The 12,957-nt window shown below is 38.5% G+C and overlaps 1 pseudogene; it reads left to right on the top strand.

The window, feature by feature from the left end:
* Positions 1-6,161: 6,161 nt before the first annotated feature.
* LOC140535703 (polymeric immunoglobulin receptor-like) lies at positions 6,162-8,572 on the top strand (annotated as a pseudogene).
* Positions 8,573-12,957: the final 4,385 nt, after the last annotated feature.

The following is a 12,957-nucleotide window of genomic DNA, read 5'->3' as shown; positions in this document are numbered from 1 at the left end:
CTCCACCATCAACAAACCTGAGTGATCGCGTGTAAGCAGCGAGACTCTGAGAATCTGCCTGGCTTTTAGTAAGTTTAGAGATCTCAGTAAAAAGAACTCTGGGATTGTTTTAGTTTTTATGGATCAGTGAGGTCAAATACGCTGAGCGAGCTTTAATGAGAGTCTTTCTATATTGACTAAGGCCATCTTTCCACGCAGAGTGGAACTACTCTAGTTTGGTGGTCCGCCGTTTGCGCTCTAGTTTCCGCACTGTTTGTTTTAAGGTAGGCGTTTGATCACTGTACCACGGTGCGAGCCTTTACTGCCTCCTCGTTTTGCTTTTAAACGCTGCTACTTTGTCTAAGGTTGATCAAAGGGTATTTTCTAGATTGTTTGTTAATTTAACGAGCTCTGTTTGGTCTGACTGAGTGTAAGCTAAGGTGGATAGGGGTGGGAGGTTTTTTGGTAAACTGTACAGCTGTCATTGGTGTTATTGAGCGCTTTAGACAGTGGTGGGGGGACGAATTAACATTTTGCCTAAGATGAAGATCAAAGGAGATCAGATAATAGTCTGATATTACTGAGCTTTGAGGTAGAATATTTAGCTGATCAATGCGAACACCCAGGGTCAGGACTAAATCTAGGGTATGGTTATAGTAATGTGTGGGTCCAGTTACATTTTGTATGATGCCGACCGAATCTAAAATTGATACATACGCCTTTGTTAATGGATCGTCTGCTTTTTTGAAGTGAATATTAAAGTCTCCTACTATTATAACTTTGTCGCTGCACATTGCCAAGTCTGCAGGAAAATCACTAAATTCTTTTAAAGATTCAGAATAGGGCCCTGGAGGCCTATAAATATTACTTAGTGTGAAGTGTGAAGCGTCTCTACTTCCTCCGGAAGCTGAGAAAGGCCCGTCTCCCTCCACCCATCCTCACCCTCTTCTATAGGGGAACCATAGAGAGCATCCTAAGCAGCTGCATCACTGCCTGGTTTGGGACCTGCACAGCCTCTGACCGCAAGTCCCTCCAACGCATTGTGAGGACAGCTGAGAAGATCATCGGAGTCTCTCTCCCCTCCGTCATGGACATTTACACCACCCGCTGCATCCGCAAAGCAACCAGCATTGTGGATGACTCCACCCACCCTTCACACAGTCTGTTCTCCCTCCTGCCATCAGGAAGAAGGTACCGCAGCATCCGGTCCAACACGACCAGACTCTGCAACAGCTTCTTCCCCCAAGCCATCAGACTCCTCAACACAACTCAACTCCTGAACTGATATCTTACACTCTCCCTCTCTCTCTCTCTCTCTCTCTCTCTCTCTCTCTCTCTCTCTCCCTCTCTCTCTCTTTCCAACCATTTATCCCAGATAACATGGGAAGCATTTTTTGCACAAGCATTTGCACTGACAACTTTACTACCTCACTGGACTCTATTTATCGCACATTGCACAACTTGCACACTACAGTCATTATTTATTATCCTCTGTCTGTACTGTGTTGTCTGTCCTCACTTGTTTGTTTGTGTTGCACTTGTGTCTTGTATGCACTGTCTATGTTGCACCATGGTCCGGGAGGAACGTTGTTTCGTTTCACTGTGTACTCTGTATGTAGTTGAAATGACAATAAACCCACTTGACTTGACTTGACTTGACTTGAATGCATTTTAATTTGTGGCTGGATTTGATATATTAATGTAGATAATCTCAAAAGAAGTGAAGGTGTTACAGTGTTTTTGAATAATCTCTAGTGTATTCTGATAGATTATACATACTCCACCTCCTCTGCCTGATAATCTACGGCTATGTACATATTTATAGCCTGTGGGGGTGGCTTCATTTAGTGCTATATATTGATCAGGTCTAATCCAGGTTTCAGTGAGGAGAAAACGTTTAGTTTCTGATCACATATCATTTCATTTGATGATGACTGCTTTCGAGGTTAGTGATCTAATGTTAAGTAGACTGAGCTTTAGGTCTGAGGTGCTGCTGTTATCGTTTGATTGCGAGAATTTAACACTAATTAAATTATTAAAACAAGCTGATCTAGATGTTCTATGTTTGGGTTTAATTCGGGGCACAGACACAGTCTTAATATGGTGAAACCTGGGTGATGCCTCAAAGCAGTGAAATTGTCAAATTGAGATCTTTCAATATGTATCTCTGATGTAAGATACATAAATACTGAAAATAACCTTTACCTTCAGTGTTAACCTTACACCCTTGCTCATTTGTTATGGTCACTGTGTTAATTTAGGTACATCTGCAGTCTGCTACCATGTCCCAAATGGTGCATCTGCACTGCCCCATTTCCTAATTTGGTCAAACACATGCACTCTATCAGCTTTTACTGCAGCTCACCAATCCAGACTCACATGTAGCCTCATAAGTTCAGTGATGTACAAGTGAGGACCATTTAGACTGTGGGTGGTTGTTTACACCTGTCTCACTAAAATCACAGAAAAGTTGGTGATAAGATTTGATTAAAAATAATTAAAACAATTTGTCATTAAGCTCTGCCATAGCAGAGAAGCAAATTAGTTTCAAATGAAAGATTTTCAGATGTTTGATGTAAAATTGATATGTCTCAGCTTTTATTTGGGGTGAAAAAGTACAAGGCAGTTTACCACCCTGTTATTTTACCATGGAATGAAACACATTGATACACATGTGGACAAAATTGCTGGCACCCCTCGGCTAATGAAAGAAAAACCCACAATGGTCACAGAAATAACTTGAATCTGACAAAAACTATAATAAATAAAAATTCTATGAAAATTAACCAATGAAAATCCCATATTGATTTTGAACCATGCTCCAACAGAATTATTTTAAAAAGTAAACTCATTTAACAGGTCTGGAGAAAAATGATGGTATCTCTAAAAATATTGTGACTAAAGGGACATGTTAAATCAAGGTGTGTCCACTAATTAGCATCACAGGTGTCTACAATCTTGTAATCAGTTGGTGGGCCTATATATAGGGCTACAGGTAGTCACTGTGTTGTTTGGTGACATGGTGTGTACCACACTCAACATGGACCAGAGGAAGTGAAGGAAGGAGTTGTCTCAGGAGATTAGAAAGAAAATTATAGACAAGCATGTTAAAGGTAAAGGTTATAAGATCAAGCAGCTTAATGTTCCTGTGATTACAGTAGCACATATTATTCAGAAATTTAAGATCCATGGGACTATAGCCAACCTCTCTGGATGTGGCTGCAGGAGGAAAAATTATGACAAATCAAAAAGACAGATAATACAAATGATAACAAAAGAGCCCAGAAAAACTTCTAAAGAGAGTAAAGGTGAACTTCAAGCTCAAGGAACATCAATGTTAGATCACACCATACGTCGTTGAGACAAAGTGGACTTACTTGTAGATGACAAAGGAGGATCATAAAAAAGCCAGACTGGAATTTGTTAAACTACATGTTGACATGCCCCAAAGCTTCTGGGAGAATGTCCTATAAACACATGAGACAAACTGGAACTTTTTGTGAAGGCACATCAGCTCTATGTTCACAGATGGAAAAATGAAGCATATCAAGAAAAGAGCCCTGTCCCTACTTTGAAACATGGAGGAGGCTCTGTTATGTTCTGGGGCTGCTTTGCTCATTGACAGTTACAGGAATCGTTTGATTGCAGTGATTGCCTCAAAAGGTTGTGCAACAAAATATTATGTTAAGGGTACCATCATTTCTGTCCAGGCCTGTTTCATGAGTTTATTTTTTAATATCTCTGTTTAAGCATGGTTGTAAATCAATTTCTGATTTTCATTGGATAATTTTCATAGCATCTTTATGTATTACCTTTTTCAGATTCATGTTATTTCTGTGACCATTGTGGATTTTTCTTTCATTAACCAATGGGTACCAACAGTTGTGTACACATGTGTATTCCTTTTATTGTGGAATTTAAACAAAATAACTCAAATATGAGTTCTGCTCTGTTGGCTGGTTAATAGCACTGCAATGCTATGGCTGACAGGAGCAATATGGTCTAGCTGAACCTAGCACATCACTGTAACAAGTTTTTTTTCTTTTATGCCTGTTTTCCCATTAATTAAATGAGATTGCAGCTGATCAGCTGGACTTACTTTTTAGCATTGCTCACTATTTTTAATTTCTCCCTTTTCCAGTCAACCTAGTGTTGACTTTTAGCTTTTTCAATGAATTCCAGAAGCCATCCTTCTTTCTCTGAAATAATTTATCTATACTTTACGGACAAAACTATTGAGATTAATTTCCTAAGCATTATATGTTCAAATCCAAGGTCATGTTGCTCTCTCTCTCCCCATTAATAATCCCATTGTGATGTAGACTGTTAGTCGATTATATCGAAGCTGGGGGTCTGGCACCTTTCTCATTGCCTAGTGCCTGCATTGGCGCCATTACTATGTAAGTTTCTGACTTCTGTTGGAGGAGTCATATGTTTTTTCACATACTCTTAGCATTGTGAGTCATCAGAAAGCAGAAGATACAATGATCTGTTTCAGCATTTCAGCAGAAGTACTGCCAGGTGACCAGAGATATGACAGAGAGAGAGAAAGAGAGAGAGAGAGAGAGAGATAAATTAAGCAAATAAGCATTAAGCAATTTAGGTGGTGCATGAGATGCTATCTGGTATGATGTAAGTGGTGGGAGGAGAATTAAGGTTAATATCTTCGACAGAACCCAGTTCTTAGAAAGAGGAACCAATGAAGCCAGAGAAAACTGGAGACAGAGATACATACACAATGTGACACATTGCGACAAGAAGAATGATTTCACTCTTAGTGGAAAAAGAGCAAACACTTTAAGCTCATCTAAATGTCTGTGAAGATCCACTCATCACCACCTTCTTCCAGATCTCAGGTCAGATCATTCACATTAAAATACTCTACATGACTTTATTACAAATGATCTTCTGCTGGTTTTAGTGCATTTATGAGGAAGTTAGTTGTGCTGCTGTTATTGTGCTGCAGAGCTGAGAGAGAAATGTGCGAGGAGTTCTAATGGGTTGGTAGATCTGTGTTTTTGTTGGAGATGGCTGTGGTGGTGTGTACTTTGTATGACTGATGGTTGATGACACTTGGATTATGAGTCAATTTTAGGTGCAGTTTATACACAAAAAATAAACTAAATGTCTCCCAGTCCACAAATGACTGACCATCTTTGCCCCGCTGATTTATATGATCAATTTGATTTTCTTCTAGTCCAGTTTTTAGTGTTTATTTACAGTTATGAAGTTCATTGTAATTTCAGTAATTAAACAATATGATTTATGTCAGTCACAGTATGTTTAGGTCAATGCTCTTATCTCTGATTTTAAAATGCAAAAAAATATGGAAAAAAAATGAGGATAATTTCTAAATTACTGTTAAATTATTTTATTGTCACATTGAGTAAATGTCAGTTTTTAAACAGTATTATGCTGAAAATCCATCAGCTTTGTGCCATGTGGAATCTTGTTTGAGGTTAGCACATGGAGATGAGGCAAAAAATGGTGGCTCTGTTACTGGTTGGGATTGGTAGTTGGGGAAAAAAACAAACAATTTGTTAGAGGACGGTAAGGAAGCAGAGCAAAGTGCAGAGAGGAAAACCTGTAAGGATGGGTCTTTAGTGATTTAAGGTATGTGATGTGGGTTACGTGACCATGGGTGGAACGTTTCCAGCAGGATTTGATCCAGCAACCATGGAAGTAGAGGTCCAACACATGACACCACTGGCCACCAGCAAGCATGAGAAATTGCACCCCTTAGAATAATGTAATGGAAAATGGGGAGGCATGTCCTCAGGACCTGACCCACCACCTGATAACCGTGGTAGTATACATTATATGATCTTGATTGATCTTGCTAATTACTGGACCAGAACAGGGACCCAAGTACCTCTCCATTCAAAGGTTCACATCTAGCCAAGTACAGTCCGAATGCCCAGATGTGTTCTTATTATACCAGTGTTCTCGAGGATGCATCAGTATGTGACTCATGTGGAATTGGCACAGCCAAATACCCAGAATACATTGCGCTCACTGCTGCTGTTTTAATTGCAAAATTACAGTTCGAACATGGCATACTTTTTGTTGAGGATTTCCTCTACAGTCACGCCAGCAACTAATTGAGCCCAACACTTGGCAAAGGTGTTTGTTGAGTTTGTGTGAACATCCCTGTGGTCACTGAGGTTGATGTTTAGACCAGGATGAAGATCATCTTCCTCTTCACCCTCCACCTGATCTGATTTACTACTTCAAATTAAAGTAACAGAAGATCACACTACAGGATTGAGTTATCTAAGCTTCTACGATGAGCTGCTTCTACATTCAGCTTAATATAGCAATGACTGAGGTGTTTGGGTGTTGACTGATTTGAACCCCATAACATTTTGCTGAGCACTGTTATACCCTAAACCTCATAGCTTTATCACTAGTAGCCTGTTTTAACCCCCCAAAAACCGCCTAAGATCGAGTCTGAAAGTATTTTTACAAACTTCTCTTAGCAGGAAATAGCCTCAACAGTTTGTACAGTTACTGAGTTACTGAGTAATACACATTAGTGTGTAATTAGCCTTTCTGTGCTATGAGGTTAATGTCTAATGTATGGATATTGATGCTACAAAAGCATCATAACATGTATAGCTGGTGCCATGAGCCAATGGGACTTGATTTTTGTTCAGTGTATGGAGCAGTTTGCTTCTTAAATAGAAAATATAGTAACATAATTAATAACATCATATAAGAAACACATTTTAAAAACTTGGCTTCAACTTAAGTGCTGTTAAAAGCAACAGTTTATAAAGCAACATTATGTGAGCACTTGTATTTTTTCTCCTGGGTTCCCCCTACAGTTGGGGAGTGTAACTTACTTTACATCACTATTGTGAATGCAAATCATGCTTTGATCGCCCCCTCATGGACAGATTTTACACATGCATTTCTGGACAAGCAGAGAGATCCAGAAGCAGCATGTGGACTGAGGTGGTAGGGTAATACTACAGGATTTTACACTGATATGACAAAGTTTTGAGAAATCCCATGTTGCTAGTTCTATAATTAAAGAATAAACACTTTACACATGTCTGATAACAGTTTTATGATCATATATGTTATTTATTCTTATTTATTTCAACCCAATTTTGGAAAACAATATGGAGTTATGTTACTGGATACCACAGAGTTTACACTGCTACTGATGTTGAAGTCATTAATTATTAACTGAAAGTGTGCTGAATGTGACGAATTAGTGTGCATCAGTATAATTATACACATCAACTCATTTGTAAACACTTTAACTGTGATGAACCAATAATCTGTTGATCATGAATTTAACATGAAACAGTTTATGATTCATTAATGAACATATATATAATTATAAAGTTTTGCTCTTTTTGTGTTAAATGAGATCAGAGAGATGAATCAAGTGTTTAATGTCTTTGGCAGGTCCAGTGGGCTGCTTTGATGTGATTGGCTTTCCAGGAGGAAGCGTTATAATTACCTGCAAACATCAGAACTATGGAGTAAGCCAGAAGAGTTTTTGTAAACTGAGAACACAATCTGAAAATATGATAAATACTCAGTTTGGACAGTTTAACACAGCAGTTCATGAAGGTAGATTTTCTCTTTTGGATAACTATGTGGGAGCCCTCCACAGCAACCATCCGACAACTGAGTTCACAGGATTCTGGATTATATCGATGTACAGAAGCTAGAGTGTGGAGTCATGAAGTAAACCTGGTGGTGAAAGGAGGTCATACTTTCTTATAGATTATTTGCTTTTTTATTAAAATAAACATTCATAATTATGAAAAGTGCAAAATGTATTTAATCATTACAGATCAATTTACTAGATCCATCAAAAAACTAGTAATGATAAACAGGAGAATGACCTGTGATTGGTTGAATCAGGGTCTATATAATCAACAGTTGCATTCTAGGAGTTGCAAAGTTGAGTAGGTGCTTGTCAATTGACTGAGTGAGAGAAGTTTGTCCTTTGACCTACATAGTCAGTATCAGGAGTGACAGTTATTAAATACTGTATTAGAGATGTCCTGAATATTAATAAGTGAAGAGGTGAGCTCTGTAATTGGTTGAGAGGAGTTTATTTTAATAATATACATCATGTGTAACTCTTCAGTTATGGAGCTGCTGAGATGTTTGTATGATGTCTGTGAATAATAATTTACAGATTAACTGATCAGCTTTATATGATTGACAGATCTGTGTTGTTTAAGGTCAAAGACTGAAACTGGTTTTCTGGGACAGACCGTCACCATCAACTGTTTCTATCCAGAGGAGTTTCAGCAACAACAACAAGTTTTTCTACAAACTGAATGGTCAATATTATAAAGAAGTGATCCGTTCCTCAGACTCTCAGAAAGACAGATTTTCCATTTCTGATGACAGAAGCTCTAAGGTTGTCACTGTGAGAATCAGTGATGTGAGATAAAAGGATGGAGGAGTTTATTACTGTGGAGTGTGGAAAGCAGGGAATCCAGTGGGCTATAAATCCCTTTACTCAGAGGTTCAGCTGCAGGTTTCTGGTGAGAAACAGGATTTTGTTGGCTTTGTTTTTGATTACAGAGAATGTGATTATTAAACAACTCCAAATTGTTAATGTTTGAGTTTTTACTTCTGTTTCTCTTGGGTCAACATTTGTGTTTACCTGTTTGTAAGTTTGTGTGAGGTTTAGCATTTTAGCAAAATAGTGGTTGTTTAATTAATTATCTCCTGCATTTTTGCTTGAATCACTCGTGCAAACTATAGATACAACAGACAAACATTGCTTGAGATTAATCACCACTGCACCACCAACTTTGACCAGCTACCTCTGGAGCTAACCAGGACACAGAGACAGATGAGCCATTCATCCTGAGTGGAAGAACCATGACCGTAAACAAAGACGGGTCAGACGCTAGCATTTTCCAATGTGAGGCCGCTGGTTAACAATTTGGGCAAACTAAAGATCTGGATCCTCACACAGAGACTGCAGTCTCATGTTACTTTCGGAAACATGGCTTAGCAGCGATGTTGCTAACAGCATGGTGGACTTGGAGGGTTGCAAGGTCTTTAGAGTCAACAGGTCAACCTATCACTGGCCCTGGCAGTTCTCCCTACCATCTTCTAAGACCACCACCATTGTGTCAGCAGTAAAACATTTAACTGCTTCTGCCCTGAATTACTTCCACCCTGTCGCTCTTACCCCCATCATCTCCAAATGCTTCATAAGACTAGTTTCTTCTCATGTGAAATTGTGTCTGCCTGCTGCACTGGACTCACACCAGTTGGCCTACAGCCAGAACAGGTCAACTGAAGATGCCATCTCTATGGCGCTTCACACTGTACCTGACCCACCTGGACTGCCAAAACTCATGTCAGAATACTGTTCATCGACTTTAGTTCTGCATTCAACAGTTTTTGATCCCCCCAAGCTTAGCCAGCTTGATATCAGCACAAATCACTCTGAACACTGGCGTGCCACAACTGCGTTCTGAGCCCCCTCCTGTATTCCCTGTTCACCCATGACTGTGTTCCTGTTTACGGTGCAAACTCCATAAGCAGGTTTGCGGGTGACACTGAGGTGATGGGTCTGATCAGAGGTAATGATGAGTCAACCTACAGGGACAAGGTGCAGCATCTGGCTGTATGGTGCGATGACAATAACAAGGCACCAGAAAACCAAGGAGATCATAGTAGACTTTGGTAGAACATAGAGACAGGCACATAGTCCAATCCATATCAGTGGAGCTGAGGTAGCATGTGTGTACGATTTCAAATTCCTTGACATCTGCATTTCGGCGGATCTCACCTGGTCACTGAACAACTTCATCATGGTCAAAAAAGAGCAACAGCATCTTTACTTCTTACGGAGCCTCAAGAAAGCTAACCTGTGTCCAAAGATACTGGTGGACCACTGCACCATCGAGAGCATACTCACAAACTGCATCTCAGTGTGGGACCATATCTGGCTGTAAAACACTTCAGCAGGTGGTAAACCCAACGCCCAATGCATCACAAGCATGCAGTTACCCCCAACTGAGACCATTTATCAGAAGTGTTACCTGAGCAGGGTGAGAAGCATCATCAAGGACCTTTCTCATCCTAACCACAAACTTTTTACCCTTCGTTGCAGTTACAGGAGCCTTCAACCCCGCACCAACAGACTCATAAAGTGACCCTGGTGAACTCTATACCATCACTTTAGCCTCATTATTGCACTCACTGGACTGTACTGTACTTTACACTATAGTATTACTGTACTAATAATTTTTGCACATCTATTTTGTAATTTCGTACCTGTACAGTTCTATTTATATGTGCAATTCTGTTCATATTGCAATATTCATATCTTTAGTTATTGCGGATACTGTTACATTTTTTCAACATACGCTGCTCTGTGCAATAATTTTGCTCCCTTACTATATATATATATATATATATATATATATATATATATATATATATATATAGATAGTAATTTATATTATATTTTAATATACCACCCCTTTATCCCACATTCTGTGTATACATACATGCTATATATTATTTTAATTCCACTGCATGCACAATAACCTAAAAAGTTTCATTTCTAACTTGCACTTTATGTAAATAATACTGTATTTTACACTTTTGGTTGGACACTGCATTTCTCCTGTACTCTGCACAATAACAAAGTTAAATCTAATCTAATCTAATCTAAATTCAGCCCTGGACTTTTGTTTAACTTAGACCATAACAATCTCAGACACTTTCACTACTGCCCTTGTCCAACTCCTATCCTATCTTTCTCTACTTGCATGAAGAATGTGAAGGAGACAGAGACCTGCTGTATTTACATTTATTTTGCACACGCAGTATGATGCAGTTTTTTGTGTTCTAGTGTGGACTATTTAGAAATACTGACTTTTAGAAACACTGCTAGATACGGTGAGATGGGGCCTAAACGTCTCAAAGACTTCCTGGGTAGAGTACACTGTAGTGTATCTTCTGATATAAACTGCATCAGCTTCTATTTAAAGCTGCCTATCCTCTTTCAGAGTTTTTTTGTCTCTTTTTATTTGTTTTATTTGTTACTGTGTTCAGTCACACACAGTAACATCTCAACAACATCTCAGTGATGTAGCAGCATCTGAACCTTTAGTAGATCATCAAGAGACCTTTACTGAAGACGTCTACTGAATTCAGCTGTTTTTCACTTTATTTGGCGTGACCAAGAACCCAGATATGTAGATGTTCACCTGAGAAATTGCTGATCATCTAACAGATCTAATACAGACCATCTCACCAACTAGCTGCTATAGACCTGCTGTTGACACCAGTCTGAAACTGGAGATTAACTGGATTAGACTGAGATTAAGGGGTCAGGGTGAGAGTTAGGATTAGGTTTTGGATTGAGGTTAAGGTTAGGATTGGGGCCAGGTTGAGGGAACGTGACCTTTAGCAACAAAGAATACAGGAGACTAACAACAGAGAGTCCAGCATTTCTGTAACAATAACCACAACTGTGCATTTTAATACATTTTCTACTAAATCTACTAATCTGAACCTAATCTTCATCTACACCAACCCTAATTTACACCATAATCTACTCCTAAACCTAATCTTAACCTGCAAATTCTACATCTCAACCTAACTTAAACCTACACCTTAATCTACACCTACACCTAGCCTTAATTCTGACATGTACTCATTAATTTGAGTCCACTACATATTTCACTACTACTGTTGTACAAATACTGTTTACTTTTGTACTTGCACAATGCACTTTTCACAATTATCTCTATTGCACTCTTTTATTTTCTGTACTGTTTTTATTTGACTTTACTGTGTGTGTGATTTTTTTTTTATTAAAGTAAGAGTTTCATTTTACAGTGTAAGTGCTTGTTTCTGCTGTGCATATGACAATAAACTCTTAAATCTGAAATCTGCCCACACCTTTAATCTTAACCTAACTTTAACCTACACCTTAATCTGAACCTAACCTTAACATACACCTCAATCTACATCTAAACCTAATCTGAACCTAACCTAAACCATTATTCTAAATTTAACACAGAAATAATGAATCTTTTTTCTTTCTTTAGTAATTTTACCCAGTAAACTCCAAAAAGTTCATAAACAGCAGGACTTTCTCCAACACATTCTCCCATTGCTGTTTTATAAATTCTCCTTTGTGTGTGTGTGTGTGTGTGTGTGTGTGTGTGTGTGTGTGTGTGTTTGTATATATTGCTCAAAAGCGCTACCAATGTGCGGCCAAAAATAATTACATTTATTTTTGGACTAAAACAATGTTGAAGTTGAACTGAGAGAGACAGAGTTGTACCCATTTGTGATGTACTGGATGTGATCACTGACCGCTGACAGCATTTATTAACACTGTATATTTTCTGTGTTTACATGTTTATCCATTTATGATCACCTCTGAACTCTACAATCATCACCATAACCATCTGAATATGACCATGATAAAGAGGAAATCACAGTCACAGATCAGCCTGGTAACATTATTATAAAATAGAGATTTGGTTTCAATGCAAAAAATATTAATGTATACTTTTGAGTTTCAGGAAATGGATTAAAATATTCTGATCTTCTGGTTGTTTTTACTTCAGCTTCCAGTGATCATTAACATGCTTTCTGTTTTCACTGTTTTTATATCTGCTGATAAATGAACAGTGATGAACACTTCTCTACTCCATCATCATGATCAACAAGACAAAGAGAAAACCCAAACAAGCACAGTGCAGTATGGTAAGACACTTCTACTGGTAGCTGTACTGTGTATGTCTGTGTTTTACTGGCATCTGAGTGACTTTAGCTCTGTGTGTAAAACAGCTCCTTCATGGGTGATAATAATTAGTGGTTGGTTCACAAATGCACAGCAGATTTTCTTACACCTGTATGTGGGGACATTTTTAGCTGCTGTTCACGTTCCTGATTTTGTTTAGTGCATCAATATGTGAACATGTAGTATTAGTAGAAGTAGTAGTAGTAGTAGTAGTA

This window comes from Salminus brasiliensis, chromosome 15, assembly GCF_030463535.1.
Source record: "Salminus brasiliensis chromosome 15, fSalBra1.hap2, whole genome shotgun sequence".
NCBI lineage: Eukaryota > Metazoa > Chordata > Actinopteri > Characiformes > Bryconidae > Salminus > Salminus brasiliensis.
Note: the sequence above shows the minus strand (reverse complement) of the source record. Positions and strands in the feature narration are given on the sequence as shown.